We start from the raw sequence: 16217 nt of genomic DNA, 5'->3' as shown, positions 1-16217 counted from the left end.
CCTTCACAAAGGCTGTCCGGCTTCTCTATCAATGGTAATCCCTTTACCATTCCTTTTCTGCTCAATAAGTTTAGACCTCCAAAATTTAGATGCCCGAATCTCAAGTGCCATAACCAGTTCTCATCCTTTAGCACGCTTTGGAAGGCCTCTTGGGTGACTGCTGCCATTTCCCTTTTGTTCTTCATGTCTGCCCTGATCCGGAGAGGGAACATCCTGTTCCTTGTCATCTTCACTTCAGCAATGCATCTTTTGCTGGGTGGTATATCGATGATGGTGCATACATCATTTTTAAAGAAAACATTGTACCCCTTATGGACAAGCTGTCCAATACTCAAGAGATTACATCTCATTCCGGGGACATAGTATACATCTGCTATGGTTTTCCTTTCTCCTTGCTTTGAAAATATTTTTACTTCTCCTTTTCCCATAACAGACACTTTACTATCAGTTCCTAGTGTGACTTCTGATTTTACATTTTTATCTAGGGCAGAAAATAAGGCTATATTTCCGGTCATATGGTTGCTGCAACCTGAGTCTAAAAACCATATGTCCTCACTATGTGTTTCAGCCATGTTACAAGCTAACAGGACATTTTCTTGACTGCTGTTTTCTCTTGTAACATTTGAATTTTGTCTTCTGTTCATATCATGTTGTTTCTTTCTACAATCACTAGCATAATGTCCATACTTTTTGCAATAATAGCATTGAACATTAGATTTATCATACCTTTGTCCTTGAGCCTGATACTGATCTCTTTGTTGGCTGCTGCCTTGACCTTGGTTCTGATTTGGATTGCTGCCTCTTCCTTGTGCATTTGATGGGTTGTTCCTTCCACCTCTGTTCTGGCTTCTGCCTCTTCCTCTTCGGTTTCCTCTTCCTTGACCTCTTCCTCTTCCAAAGGACATCTGGGTCTTGAAGGCTTGCTCAAGAGATGAGTTTTCATTCCTACGCAACCTCTGCTCATGTGTTATCAGTGATGCATGTAGCTCATCAACTGAATAGTTTGAGAGATCCTTTGTCTCTTCAATGGTGGTGACTATGGCATCGAACCTTGAGGGTAAGACCCTCAATATTTTCTCCACAATCCTTCTATCTTCAATGGTTTCTCCATGAGTTCTCATTTGTGTGATTACACCAATCACATGAGTGAAGAATGAGTCAATGTTATCTGACTCCTTCATGTTCAAGTTCTCAAAATCCTTTCTCAGCAATTGTAGTTTTGCTGTCTTCACTCTCTCCATGCCTTGATAGGTTGTCTTAAGGGTTTCCCATGCTTCATTGGATGTCTTAGCTGCTGCTAACCTTGGAAATATACTCTGGTCTACTGCTAGATACAACAACACACGGGCTTTTGAATCCTTCTTCCTATTGCTCTTCAGGAGATCTCTCTCTCCCTGAGTTAATGCATTGAACTCATTTTCATCTACTGGTTCTTCAAAACCATCTTCAACTATTTCCCATAAGTCTTGGGAAGCAAGCAAGGCTTTCATAGTTATTGACCAGTAGTCATAGTTCTTCCCATTAAACTGTGGGAGCTGGGTATTAAACATACCCATACCAGTGCTTGTGCTAGCCATTCCTTGACTGTGTATTTTAAAAACTGACTGTCTCTTCAGTAACAAACAAGATAGCTATGAAGAATACCTGAATCCTTCGTTGTCTGAGTCTTCTGTCTGCCTGAGAAGTTTTGCTGCAGCAACAACCTTCTCCCTTCAGCTTCTTTAACTTCTTTAAAGAGCCTGAGCCTGCTCTGATACCACTGTTGGGTATTTTTCAATGGAGAAAATACCAAAACCAAACAAATCAAACACACAGAGGCAATGCTCTGTTTTACCTCCACAGGATCTTTTTGTGCACAGGGAAGCTTAAAAAAAATTTCACTGAGAGACAGAGTATTTTAACACCATAAAAGATTTCTATTCATTAAAGACAAAAAAAAACATTTGCTCTGTATCCATATGAGAATTTACACTGCTGGAAAAATTCCCATTAACATTTACTGCTGTAAAAACATATTACTAACTGGTGTAAAACCTTCTTTTACTTACTGCTGTAAAAACAAAATTTACACAGGCTTACAAAACACGCTCCACCATTTTCTTTATGCACTGCTGTGCAAAACCACACATGGTTTTTGCTACTCCTCTGTTTTACGATGCCTCACAAAACATTACAAAGTATATCGTGTGCACTGCTGTGCATACATCTCTGGTTCTTTCTCGCTGCTGCGAACACCTCACATCTTTTCTTCCCGTGTGCCATACATAATAATAAAAGTCAACACTCAAACATAATCTTATTACATACAAAAAAAAACTGACCATACCTATGTTTAAATGCACCATACCTTTTCATAAAAAAACTTACGTGCTCAAAAAAAACTTCAATATTCTACCTATCACTATGACATTTCATTAATTAAAACGTATGGTCAACCATGCTTTTAATTTACTCCACGAAATAGTTTTAATTTGATGCAGGTTCGTGTGCAGCTCCAGGTGATCAACGGCGGAGAACATTCAATCAAATCGGACGGTGGATGTCAGGGGAGAGCCACGCGTCTGCTCCAGATTTTCTCAGGTTCAAGAGTACGGAGATTCCCTTCGCCGGAAAATGGCCCGAGAACTCTCCGGCGGGTTAGTTGAACGGTTTCTGGGGTTGGTACATCGGCGTTGAAATTACACGTTCAACAATATGCTTTAAGGGTAAAAAACAAATTGTATGTGGTTCACTTGTGTTTTTCATATGTTTATAGATTAACCCATGAAGTGACCCTAGAGAACGCACGGATCCAACAAAAACCAAAAATAGTTAACACTATAATTTAAATTTGTTTCTGTTTTCGGCCACCGTCGAAGCCAAGTCATCGTTGCAGCGACGAATGACCAAATCGATGCCGAAAGGTCCCACAATGAACCATTCTTTTTTTAAATTTAGCTTGAAGGCTCAATAATACCCGTCTCCTTATGAAGATCATGGCATGTTTTGGGGTTGACACCCATTCCATGCTATGATATGGTCTTCCTATGTACAGTTTGTGTTGTTTAATTACAAAACCAAAATAAAAACAAAGACTTCCCAAATTCATTTACGAGCCAATGCATCAGGATACAAGGTAAGACAAAACCCATGATGATCTTATGTCATAATTACATATATATAAATGAAATACAACAATTCAACCGTACTACAGATGGTGATGAGACAATTACTCTTGTAAAATCTCATTGCTCCTGCTCGAATTCCTCTTATCATGTCAAGACCCAAACCCCCAAAATTTAGCAGAACCTTTTAATATTCATGTGAGACGCAATCGAAGGTTACGGTGGTCCTTGCCTCTGCTTTCATTTTTTCTGGAGCAGCAAAACGAAATTGGGAGCATCTTCTCTACTGCTGCAAGGCTACAACGGAAGTGTCTAAACTTAACCCTTAACACAGTTGCCCTCATTTTTCTCTCTATAAAGCAGCGCCGAATTGTGTCAAGGGAAATGGACGCACTCTCTGCTATAGAACTAGATAATACATTCAAGGATTTAGCTGGTATTTTAAATGATGCATAGCCTCTATGCATTGGAGGATAGAGGCAATGAGGATAACGATTATCCTAGATTTTAATTTTTCTATCTGATCATGAAGATATTTTTACTTAATCTGACTCAAGATAGTCGTTCTCCCAAGCGGACACCTTCCATGTCAGCGAATAATTGTCAAAGGAGAAACGAGCTATGACAGATCAGCCACCCAATTGGCCTCTAAAAGAAAAAGAAACAAAAATTCATGATTTTCTACATACTTCAATTTGGCATGCATCGTTACTTTTATCCTCAAATCGTGGGTCTAGAACCACTCAACCGAGTATGCACACCTTCTAATATTATTCGAAAAGAGAAAAAAACTTATTTCTCTAGATGAATAAAATAGCATGATCAATGCACCAAGCACCCTGATTTTTTCCTCGATCCCTCAAAACTTGTGATAAGCCTCTGAAAGGTAGTGTTTCAAGGAAATAACAGTGTAGCTTTTCCAGTGCGGAGGTGTGTTTAATCCACTTCGATGAGCTTTTGGGGTGAGTTTTTTTTTTGAAGTAACTGTGTCGCTTTTAAATCCCATTTCCTTAACCCGATCGTCAGTGGCATGACTAACAATCTCTTACCTGCACGTCACGCATAACACTCTACATGTTTTAGGGGTAATTCTATCCACACACAACTATCTACAGTTTAGTGATATTGATGATTTTTCCCATTAGCTCAGTGATGTAAGCCGATTTAGATTCCATTTTGTGTACAATATATCTCATTACGAAAAACCACAATATACCTATGAACCCAAACCGAATAAACACAACATACTAGCGTAGAATATCGACAACCAACTCGGATTGGGGTAACAATTGATTCCCCATCCTCGCTGTTTATGTGAGATAGGGACAGTGGTTTGCAACCCATTGCCCACCCTCACCTGTAAAACCAAAAAAAACGTATTCAAATACTTAAGGGTGGACAATTTATGAGCTTACACAAGTCAACATGTATTAGGGCCAGACGTGAAGCATTATGCCCAATTGAAGGTTTCACTAATTGATTAGGAAAAGTATTCAACAGTCCAACTTCTACCTAAGTAATATTCATAGGTAACATAGAGGTGACTCGGTTTCAAAACCCTGTAGATCTTGGAATACACATCCTGGAAGCTCAGTGGCAGAGCAAGTGGCCTCGACGGAATAGACAGTGTCAAAGCTCTTGTTTGCAAAGGGCATGTTGAGAAAGTTGGCACAGACGACCTTGCAGAGGCGGTCGAGCCCCACCTTCTTGTTGTGGCTGCGGGAACACTCCACCTGGTAGTCATTAATGGTGATTCCCACAATATTGGCACCCAAGTGTGCCACAATGGCCCGCATTGGCCCTCCCATGCCACACCCAATGTCAAGAACCCAGTCCCCGGGCTTCATGCTCAGCAGATCTCCGACGCGCTCCTCATGCACATGCATCTCCTCCTTGTGGGATTTCCCGTGTAACACAGGCGAGAAATGGAAGCTCTGCCCCCACCCCCACTCATATATATCCGTCACCAGGTTGTAGAAAGTGTCCACCAGCTTCAGATCCTCGACCTCCTTTGGCTTATTGAAGAAAGTCGAGTACTGCTTGTACTCGTCCGCCACCTGGTTCTGCAATAGCGAACCCCTGCCCAACTCTATCGTACGTTCACCCCGCTACTCTGCCTCTCCCACTACATACAGGATCCAGCACAGCCCCATCCTGGTTCATGGAAAAGTGAAGCACCTTGACTTCTCTACTGCGGTTGTCGGTCAAGTCGAATTGGCTCATTGTCTTAGCACCAACCTCAAAACACGATACGTTTGGAACATGGCTTGACCAAAGTCCATAGATTTCATACAACCCCGTACTAAGTATATATCGGATTTTATTTTAGCATTTGGATATTAGGGATGAGACGACTTTAACCAATATATATAAAAATTATCAACCTTTCATGTAGGCATTGGGGAGGCCCCCTTTAAGTGATAGCAACTGTGGTAGGGTTGGTTGAAGTTCTTAGCTAGTTCTTGAAAATTTACCAATTCTTAATTTTTGACTCCATACGGTCTTATTTGACCTTGGTGCAATAATTTTTAAGGTGTTCTTGAAAATCCACTTCCCTATGACATAAAACCTCAACCCATTAATTCGAAAGGCCTTAAGGTAATATCATGTTATGTCTCGTGGACTGTTATTTATAATGGTATTAATAATTGGATTCATCCTCAAATAATTTCTAATTTTCTTTGATAACAGGAAATTAATGGTGATATCCACCCATTTTAAATTTTTAAATTTTACGTTTATCCTTTGCCACTTCTTTCTAGCTTATCATATTTTGGCCAACAGAGTTCAACATATATATATATAGCGAATTTAATATCTATATGTTATTAATCCTTCAATAACCTTGTTAATGTTTTGACTCTTCTTCAAAGACCCTTAATTTCCCTTGGCGGCGATAAATTCCATACGCTTAAATTTCTGATATAGATAAATTTTGGGGTTATTGTGCTTATAGACTTTTTTTTTAATCGAATCTGTCAATAAACTTTACAGAGATAGATGAGTTCATAGGCCGCAAGGTTTGAACTCGATGCTCTGATATCATTTGTAACAAACCTCCTTATCCTACTTGGGAATTTTTCCCTTAGGCTCCATTCACTTAAAGATTTTTCCATTTACAACAATGTTTTTAGTAGTCATCACAAGTGTATTACATATAACGTGATTACAATACTCTTTATATCTTAGCCCTTAGTCATTAAGACGCAACTAGGATAAGGATTAATTTATAGCATACAATTATTAGAACTCTTTGATATCCCTATCTCGTCATATTTGGAATAAATGTTTGAGTTTTGCTATAGCTAAATAGGCTAGGAAAAACAAATAAAAATCCCAATAAAAGTATGAGACATGACATCGTTAGTTCTTTCAGCAACATGCAAGAATCATCGACAATTCTATAGGAGACATTTTTGCATAACTGTTCCATATGCATAAACCTTTGCATATTACTGAGCATACTATCCCTCCTTATCAAATATAAATATGATCATAATAACCTTGACATGCGTATGCATTCACATGTGCGTCACATGCATTACTTTAACCATCATTTCCATAAGGGAGGAAATTAAGCAAGCCATAATGATTTAACATCCTATCAAGTAAGGATCTAAACATGATCACATACCGTGCAAGTAAATCTTATCTGAATAGAGGGAACATCATTAAATCTATTAATATCCAAGGAGAGGTAATTCCTTCAAATATTCTTAGAACTAAGAAAAGCTACTCATAAGGAAATTGGAACAGTAACAGAGAGAGAGAGAGAGTAATAGTCAACATATAACCATTCCATATAAATGACACCAACTAAATCTCACTTAGAGGGAGGAGCACCACCACCGAGCCATGAATCACCTCTAATTCCCCGCGACCGGAAGATCTTGCCAAGGATTAGCTATCCTCAACTGATCGATGCACTCGGTATTTAATACCCTGTTTCATGATTCAGTTACCATTAGCGGCGTCCTGCTTTATGGATTTTTCCATTTGCCTAGGTATTATCTGAAAAAGCTCATTTTTTTCTCCCACGACACTTTTCCACATAAAATCTTGCCTTTATCTCCCGCAAAGCTTTTATGTTCGATGGATCTTTATCTCCCATCCATACAATGGATATCCAATCCATCCAAGCTTATCTAGAATCACATCTAGAAGCTTACCATGAAAGATTCATCTCTATCCCATTCCTCATGGCATTTGGCAAGCATCTCCTCTCTCTTGGTGCTCCACCCTCCAAGTGATTTATTTTATTAATTTATTTAATAAAACATTTTCTTTTCATATTACATATAACCTAGCTTTCCTTAGCTTAGGTTTAAAACATTTAATACACAAGGGAGGATATCACACCTAGTTTTAACTTAGCTTAGGTTTAGAATAATGTAGTACACAAGGGAGGGGTGTTACACATTGGTTTTTGGGAGAGTTCTCATTTTTTTCATGGTAAATATTTGGGTTGGGCTCCTTGATTAGTGGTGGAATGGAGGGTTTGAATTTGGATTCCTCTTTAAGAGGCAAAATTTATGGTTTGTTTCACGGTAAATATTTGGGTTCGGCAACTTGACGAGTACTGGAAGGGATGGTTTGAATTTAATTTAATTTTTTAAATGACAAACAACACTGTTTAAAATTTTGCACTCCAAGAGTGGTACTTTGATAACAAATTAACCATTCACCAATAATTTTTTCTTTAAATATTTCCTTATGTTAAAAGTTTCGAGGAAAAAAAATAAAATGAACATCACAGAGAAATTAGTTATTAAATCTTATTGTTTCATTATAATTAATAATTATAACATATTTTCTATTTTAAAATCTATTTTTATGTCATTTTTCTAGTAACAAAGTCGAAATTAATTGTAAAGATTAAAATTACTTTATTATAAGTCTTGTTCAAAAAGATTATAGGGAGTCTCTCATAACAAAGACCGTGCAATGGGCCCTACTTTGTCAATCTTGTTATCGTTTTAAAATGAAAACAAATCATAAGAATAACTAATTGATTTTAAATTAAATACCATTTTGACATAGAGTAGAGGAGAAGTAAAGAAACTATACAACCTAAAGTGATTTGTTGTGGGTTGGCTTAGGTAAAGAATGATAGTGGCTCATTTTAGACTAAAATATGCCACCTTATATACAAGTATACAACCATTAACCATGAAGTCCACCATCGGCAACCATTACTTTACCAGCATTGTGTTTAATAAGATCATTAGTTAATGGTCTTAGGATCTATAGGTATTATAAAAATCATGGCATTATGGGCCTTTGGAGTTATTAGGGCTAATGGTTGCATACTTGCTTATAAGTTAAGTGGAGTTGAAGTTGAACTCTTCTAGCAAAAAATATCAACACATGTATTTAAGGAGGTTTATAACATATAATTTTTAACTCAATGAAGTTTTCTTAGTCATTGTACAATTGAATGAGAAATGCGATAACAAAATCATGAAAAATTGAATTAGTATGGTCATTTTAATCTCATTATTTACATGAATTTAGAATCATCATTATCATATATTAAATAAATGAAATTAATTAGGGAAGGGAACATATTGGCTATAATAATATTCATATATCTTTCGAAATGGAAAGAGCTCGCGAATCCCTTAGGGCATGTAGGGTTCCACTGGTGGGCTCCAGTATTGTAGCAATAATGCTACAACTCCTGGAGCTTCCTTCTCTAATTTTATCAACCTGGTAGTTCGTAACAAACTTGGAAGCGACGGTGCTGTATGCACAAGTACTAGCTCTTGTCGCAGCTGTCACTTGGTCAGCTGGCACAAGTCCGCTAGGGGCTCAAGCCAACTTCTATGAGCTCTTAGAAGAAGCTTTTGAACTGATAGGCGAAAGCTAATATCAAAAGAAGCTAATCTATTTGCAAAAAGGAACTGAGAGCAAACCCTAGCAAACCCTAATTCTACCAGCTAGTCTGCTAGCAAACCCTTTAAATCCGGTTGTGGTGGCTGCTGGAGCTCGGAGTTGGGGGTGAAGATCCCGAGGAAGGTCATTTAATGCTGTGGAAAACCCTCCTACGAATCCTCAACCCCATCTTGGCTGTCTTCTGTCCTTGTCTGCTCAGTTTTGTTCCAATCATATGTCAAAAAACCTGAAATGAACACGTGTTAGCCACCTAGGAATAGTGACTGCCCTTATTCGTACAAATGACATAAACATACTAAAAAATTATGCATAAGTTATGACAAATGAAGGATTGAGCAAAGGTAGTTAGGCCAAATGAGCCCAAAATGTTACCAAATTTGGGGCTCATCATCACCCCCCAGCTAAAATGATTGCTCATCCCTGAGCAACTAATCCAGCTCTTCGTCCTTCTTTGCTTTCACCGCCACCCTCACATCCCAGGCTTCTGAAGTGGTCTATTCCTCACTGGCATGGAACCCAGCCTTCCTTTCCACCTCCTCCCACTGCTTTTTCTCTTCTTTTTTTGTGCTGCCTTCCATCAATCCTAATAGCAGAGGTGGGCTTAGCTTGAGGCCAATCCAGCTGGCTTGAAGGTTCTATATGGACTTTTTGTACAGGGGTACCCGTGCTAGAGCTTCCCTCATTCGAGTTGAAGTATGGTATTCTCTGATTTTAAGGCTGTGGGACAATGCGTTCCATCGGCGGGTGCAAGCATGAACACAGTTGTACCCTAATAGTCGCTCCATATCCTCGAAATGTGCTATGGTCTGTGCCTGCTGATCCATGTATCTCAATAAAGTTTGAGGGTTGGTGGCTAAGTGTTGGTGGGCCGATATCAACGCAGTGGGATCCCCTGGCTCTGCTCTAATCAGCAGTGGCTCATGTAATTCTCGGCCCATGACCTCCTTGACTTTTGCTGCCCTCTTCTCTTCATGGTTCAACCATGAGGCAAATGCCATCAATGCATATCTCCTACAACTGTGTTGGGATCCCATGTAGTCACGTTAGGAAGGGCCAAATTATGGAGATAGTACTTCGACAGTTTGGACTTATCCTCTGATGAGCTTCTATTACATAACGCTGTGAACTGCTGGGGGTCTTGGAGTTGGGAGATACCCCTCTGAGCCAATGCATTTATCTGAAATTGCAGCCACTGGTCTCGTAGGTACAGGCCATAGGATTTGGCCGGCTGTCTGCATTGGAGAGCATCCATGGCCCAACTGGCCATGCAAGCCAGTTGCACCTCTTTTTGCTGCAACTGTTGTTTGAGAGCTTGTATCTCGATTTGTGCTTGCAGTTCCCCTTCCTGTAGATGCGAGGTTGGCTCCCCAAGACCAACTTGCAGTCCTTCTCTGCCTTGATGTTCTGCTGTAGTGTCCCCTGAGGATGTGCCCTTTTCCTTCTTCAGCTCCTGTAGCTGCAGTCTAAGTTTCTCGTTCTCTTCCTGTAGGAACACCCGCTGGCAGTTTGCCACGTGTTTAGCCATAGCTAATTCCTTTCTTGCCTCCTTGAGTTGTTCCTCCAAGGGGCCTATATCCGCCACACCTTTTGATTTGGCTATTTTCATCCACGTGTGGGTTCTCACCCTTTCTTCCTCCAATGCAAAGAAAAGCGGTACTGTGAATTTTTGTGGGATAATTTTCCCAGCCTCCAAAAAGTTATAGTATGAGCTCAAGCTTGGCTGGGGACTTGGTTCCGGAATATGCTCTTTCTCTTCTTCCCTTGGTGGCTCTACTTCGTCTTCCCTCGGTGGTGATGAGGGTGCCTCTCCCTCCATCCTCTCTGTCTCCTTAAGCCGGGCCAAGGTTTCCTGTAGAGCGGCCTTAGCATCCTGTAGCCGGTCTTTTGAAGCCAACCTGTCCATTCTTTCTTTCCAAGTAGTTGTCTTCGGGCTCCCCCGCTCATAAGTGACTGATATTTTTGAGGGGGACCTCTCCCTTGGCGAGGTAGGAGTATCTTCTATAGTAATTGGACTGTTGGATGGATGTTGTGGCCTGCCTGTTTTGATCCTCACACTTCTCCTGGCTTTGAAGTATAGAGGGATCTCCCTCTTTCGTTTTTCCTTCGGCTTAGGAGGTGTACTAAGGGCGGCCAGCACGGCTGCTGCCTCCCTTGCAAGAATTTCAGCTCTCTTTTCCTTTGGTTTTCCTTTCTCAGGGCTTCCTGTAGAAGGCCCTGTATCAGTTGATTTCTGGCTTCCTATAGAAGCCGTTTTTGGTTTTCCTGTAGAAACAGGTGGCACCGTTTTAGCTTGTTTGACTGCGGGTGCTTTGCCTTTTGACTTGGTTGAGGCTGCTTTCGAGGTGCCTTTACTGACGTGGACGGGTTCAGTTCTTTCCATCCTACTCTGTAGCATTTTCTCTCTAGGTGTCAATGTGGATTTGTCACCCTCCTTTTCGGAAACCTGGGGTGTCTCTTGCCTCCCATTTTGTTCTTTCTTCGGTTCCTTGGCCGCAGGTTCTTGGCCTTTCCCTTTCTTCTCTGTGTGTGCTGGCTCCTTCTCCTCACTGCTGGAGGTGGTGAGCTCCTCGGTAAACATCTTGATATCGCCATCCTTAGTTAGATTTCGGAAGGCTTCCCACGAGAGCGGGACTGTGTAGGTGTGGAGTGCATCCTCCACGAGGAGCTTAATGAGCCCATGGTGGGCTACCTGGTCTGGCGTGCCTTCTTTTAACTTGGTGGCACATTCAGTCATAGACTGCAGGAGGAAGTAAGGAATACTCAGCTTGTTTTCTGAGGGTAGGTCCATTTGGTGCCTCAATTCTGTGAGTAGCCGGAAATGGTACCCATAGACAATGCTGAACCGTCCTTCGCAGGTGATGTATTTCATAATTTGGAGGCTGACCTCACTCCAAAGTGGCTGTAAGCTAGTTTTGCGAACCCCGTTCTTATCCTCTAAGAATTTCTCCTTCGGTGGGAAAAACTTCTTTTTAGCCTTTTGGCCTAATTTCCTCTCCTCCTTGTCCCACGGTACCCCCATTGGGAGGTCAGTGATTCTGCTGATGAGCTGTGGGGTGACTCTGAGATTCAAACCCCTGAAATTAACAATGGCCAGCATTTTTGATTTTGGTTTCAACGTTCGTAGGAACTCCTCTGCCACCTCATCATCATAGCCTTGAAGTTTGTCGCAAAATGACATCCATCGCGCCCAAGTGAACAATTCTACCACCTCCGGGTTCTCCAGTAGTTTCTTGGAGTCTGTCGGTTCTTTTCTGATGAATCTGCCCGGCATGGTGAAAGCCTGCTATGTTAGCCGGAGGTGGCGGGTGCGTATCAAAAGATGGTCCTTCGGATTTCTTTGGGACAAAGCGTAGAACTACGCCTCGGTCATGCACACAATTCGAATTCTGGGCTAGCTACAGATGAGCCTTGACAGGGGCTCGATTACACACCACATCCTATAGAAAACCCCGCATATACTTCGACGACAATTTTTCATGCAAAAGGAAGACTGTAGTTTTACATTTTTGAGGACGTCGACTTTGCCACCCTTCAAACCAATTGCATGGGAGAAACAGGTTCAGGCCTACCATTTTCAATTCGCCACCTTTGACGTGAATAGACCAATTTTCTCTGTAGCGGCGAGCTTCCTGTAGCACAGCTTCCTGTAGATGTCGCGCACAGGTTCCGGAGAGCACGTCAGTGGTTCTGCTCCTTCTGTGCCACCACCAGACGTCTGAACGAGCCGAGCTTCAGAGAAATTCGGACGCTACTCGACTGCAAAACGGCTGGTGATAAATGAGTGGAGTGACGATCTAGGCGGTGGATTTGAATCCCGGCCGAACTCGTGGCGCGGGGGTGAGCTGTCCCTGCCGGACCGTTGGACGACGTCACCTACTCATTTCACTGCAAATCTCCCTGACTGCCGCATCATTCCCCACAGATCTGCCGCCGCCATTTCCGTTAAATCGCCGCTTCTCCCCGACTGGACGCTTCTCACGTGTCCATTACCCGTTTTGCTTGCCATGACTACCACTTCCCAAATCTGACTAGACCATCTGACTGGTCGTGGTGGCCAGTGGAATGGCTACCCGACTGCTCAACCCGTTCATTTCCACACTTGCAAACATTCTAGAGTATTATTCATGTAATTTGACGAAAGAAAGGGCGAGGCACTTACCTGTGCGGCCGCGACGTTGTTTCCAGGTTTCGGGACGAGGGTGATTGGATTTGCTTGCTGCTGCTATTTGCACAGGCCCGGGGGTCCTTCCTTGCAGACTGCCGCTGATGACGAAGCTTGTGACTCGGCTGCATGTGCCCGCTCTATGTGTTGCAGGAACTTTGATGGTGTACACTCTAGCTGGATGAACTGCTACGGGATTCCTGTAGGATGTCCTGTAGCCGTTTTTCCTCCTCGAGTGCATGCTGAGATAGTGGAGACGGTGGCATCACAGTCACGATCGCAGGGCCCTCTGGTGGCTTTGATAAGTAGTGCATGGTGTCTCTGCAACTTTTTTCATTTATTTGAGAATTGCTTCCTCTGATAATTCAATGTTCTGCGTTGACTGTGCAGGTATTTTCATTGCATGGCAACTGGGGTGGTAGAAGGAGGTGACAGCAGTGCGTGATGGAGAAAATATTAACTTGCATGCCTCCGTGTTGGACCTCGGGCATTAGATCTCCCCACACAATTGGTTCTGGGCCGTCCAAAACTTCTACAGGAAGTTTCCTGTAGAAATACAGAACTTCCTGTAGAAAGTCCTGTAGCTTCCTGTAGAAGGCTAAACTGTGATCAAATCGTGCCCAGACCTTGGAGAAGATGGGTGTTTCCGGAGGGGGTGCTGGTGAGGTCACCTGGTAGCATAGTAAGGACCCTTGTCTTTGAGTTGAGGGGCCTCTTTTCCTTCATAGAATACCTGCAACCTGCATGCATTGCCACATTGTGAACTTGCTTTCCCTGTTTTTTTGTTTTTTTTTTTTTTTTTTTTTTTTGAAAGACAGCAGGGGCGCCTCCATGAGGTTTTCACCCTTACCATCTGCCTTGAGCGCCTCAAAGAGGTTTTCACTCAAGGGTCTTTTTCAAACATTTTCAGAAAGACAGTAGGGACGCCTCAATGAGGTTTTCATCCCTACCATCTGCCTTGGGAGCCTCAGAAAGGTTTTCACCCAAGGATCTTTATTTTTATTTTGATTTATTTTTTTTTATTTTTTTTTTTATTTTTATTTTTTTTTAAGATCTTCGAGGTATGCCCAAAACAGAGGCAGAACCTTGATCTATGACCAGCACTGATTTTTCCACGGTTTTGATGAATTCTTGCCTTGACAGAGGTTTTTTGTAGATCTTTAGGCGATACCCATTGACAAGCATAGGGATGGCCTCCTCATCAATGGTTTGAATAAGAACAGATCCATTGTCATTACATTTTTCCACTGCATATGGTCCCAGCCATCTGGTTCTCAGCTTCCCCTTGAAATCCTTATGCCTGGAATCATACAACAACGCCCAATCTCCCAGCTGAAATTGCTTGTCTTTGAGGTGTTCGTCATGCCACACCTTCCTCTGAAGTTGAACCACTTCTGAGTGGAGAAGGGTGCTCGTCCAATCCATTCAGCTGCAATAGTCTTTCTTGTTGGGCATGGCTGAGATCCAGGTCCAGCTGAGCTGCCATCCTCAAGGTGTTGTATTCAAACTCAATTGACAACAAAGCTTTCTTCCCATAGACCAGCTCATAAGGTGTGAAGCCAGTTGTGGTCTTCCAAGTGGTGTTGTAAGCCCATGTGGCCTCAACCAGGCGATCTGCCCAATCTTTCCTGCTGCTGCTCACCACCTTAGTCAAGATCCCTTCTAATGCTCTATTGGTGACTTCCACTTGCCCATTTGCTTGAGGATGATAGGGGGTGGAAGTCCTATGCTTGATTTTGTGATGAGCGAGTAGGTCTTCAATTAAGTTGGAAGTGAACTGGCTTCCTTGATCGGTGACTAACTCTCTTGGGTAGCCAAATTTGTAGAAGATGTTTTCTCTTAAGAACTCAGCCACCTTTTCTTCTGTCGCTGCTTTGATTGCCTTGGTTTCTGCCCACTTTGTCAGGTAGTCTGTGCACACAATGATGTAAGACCTTTGCCTCGAAGGACCCACAAAATCCATACCCCACTTCTCAAATGGCTCAAGAGTCACTTGAGGCTGGAGAGGCATTTCATCCCTTGGAGTCAGTTTCCCCATCCTTTGGCATCGGTCACATTGGCTGATATACCTTCTGACATCTTGATGAAACGTGGGCCAATAGTAGCCTGCTTGTAGGATTTTGAAGGCAGTCCTTTTGGCTGCAAAATGTCCTCCACAAGGCCCGTCATGACAGGTTAGGAGGATATCAAAGACTTCCTCCTCCCTTACAAAATGCCTTAAGATCTGATCAGGGCCAAGCTTGAACAGGTTGCCCCCGATCCAAGTAAATGAGGCACTCTTCCGTATGATCCTGCTCTTCTTTATTGAGGATAGGTGTGGAGGAAACTGTGCTGAGACAAGGTAGTTTGCTATATCAGCAAACCATGGAAAGAGTATTGAGATAGCAAACAGATGTTCATCTGGCATCTGGTCATCCACTGTTCCATCCTCTCCTACAGGTAAATCCAATCTCGACAAAAAGTCAGCAACAACATTTTCTTTACCTGGTTTGTCAACGATAGTCAAATCAAACTGCTGCAACAAAAGTAACCATCTAATAATACGAGTATTCACATCTGGTTTATTCATTAAATATCTAATTGCAGCATGATCAGTATGTACAAATGTTTGATATCCAGTGATATAATGTCGAAATTTGTTCAGTGCATGGACCACGGCCAAGAATTCTTTCTCAGTTACAGTGTAATTCAGTTCTGCCTTGGATAAGTTTTTGCTGACAAAGTAGATGGCATATGGAAGTTTTTGTTCAACTTGTCCTAAGGCTGCCCCTATGGCTTTGTTCGAGGCATCAGTGTGGATGTGGAAAGGTAGGGCCCAGTTTGGACCTCTCAAGATTGGGGCAGACACCAACTTGTCCTTTAATTTGTTCAGAGCCTTCTGACAATCGTCAGTCCATTTAAACTCAACATCTTTTGCCAAGAGGCTAAACAATGGCGAGGCTAGCTTGCTGAAGTCTTTAATGAATCTCCTATAATATCCCACTAATCCTAAGAAACTTCGAACATCTCTTACCTTCTGAGGAGGTGGAACCTTCTTGATGAGAGCAATTTTGTTG

At 42.0% G+C, this 16217-nt stretch overlaps 1 pseudogene; it reads right to left on the bottom strand.

Moving 5' to 3' along the window:
• Window positions 1–2637: 2637 nt before the first annotated feature.
• Window positions 2638–5257, bottom strand: LOC149165080 (24-methylenesterol C-methyltransferase 2-like; annotated as a pseudogene).
• Window positions 5258–16217: the final 10960 nt, after the last annotated feature.

This window comes from Pinus tabuliformis, chromosome 5_1 (assembly GCF_031772625.1).
Source record: "Pinus tabuliformis cultivar Carrire ecotype Pingquan chromosome 5_1, CPIR1, whole genome shotgun sequence".
In the NCBI taxonomy this organism is placed as follows: domain Eukaryota; kingdom Viridiplantae; phylum Streptophyta; class Pinopsida; order Pinales; family Pinaceae; genus Pinus; species Pinus tabuliformis.
Note: the sequence above shows the minus strand (reverse complement) of the source record. Positions and strands in the feature narration are given on the sequence as shown.